Raw genomic sequence first — 719 nt, forward strand, 5'->3', positions numbered from 1 at the left:
CTCCTCCTCCCTCGTGTTCCATCTCCTCCTCCCTTCCATTTTTCCACTATTCTGGAGCGCTAGAAAAGAGAGGGGGAGAGGCACCACCGTCACCCACCACCACCACCCGTCCTAGATCACTAGATTAAACCTAGAGTGGTTGCTTTAGCTATCCTAGACACGAAACTTGCCGTTGGTCGCAGAAGTGTAGAGTGAAGGGTGAGTGTCGAGGCCCGGCCGGGGGCACCACCTGCGAAGGTCCAAGTTTTCCGAGGGAGTCCGCCCGTACCCCATGCTTCCGTACCCTTAAAACGTCTTGTGTTTTCGTAGGACAGGGGCGACTAGAAGTAAACAACATTTCGTACGGTTGTTCGACAACCGAAAGAAAGAAAAGAAGGGGAAAATGGAATTGGAGGAATTCCATTTTTCAAAAATGCTGTCCGGAGCGTCCGTCGACGGCCAGAACGAAAGTGTGTCCCGCCTGTATACGACCTTCCTGCCCACCCCCCCCCCCCTTTCCCCCGTCCTTATTCACCCCATCTAGATCCCCGGGGGCGTACCCCCCTTCCTCCCTCCGGGTCCCCCGGGTGCTCACAGCCTCATCATCATCTTCCGGAGGGTGGTGAGGGGCTGGTGTTCCGGGGTGCCCCCCCGCCCCCTCTTGATCCTCTTCCACTCCACTAGCGTCAGACCTAGAACCCTCCTGCCGGCCTGCCCTGGCGTCTTTACCGTGGCTCCCC

The sequence above is a fragment of the Frankliniella occidentalis genome, unplaced genomic scaffold (genome assembly GCF_000697945.3).
Source record: "Frankliniella occidentalis isolate FOCC.00 unplaced genomic scaffold, Focc_3.1 Scaffold5, whole genome shotgun sequence".
NCBI classification, from domain to species: domain Eukaryota; kingdom Metazoa; phylum Arthropoda; class Insecta; order Thysanoptera; family Thripidae; genus Frankliniella; species Frankliniella occidentalis.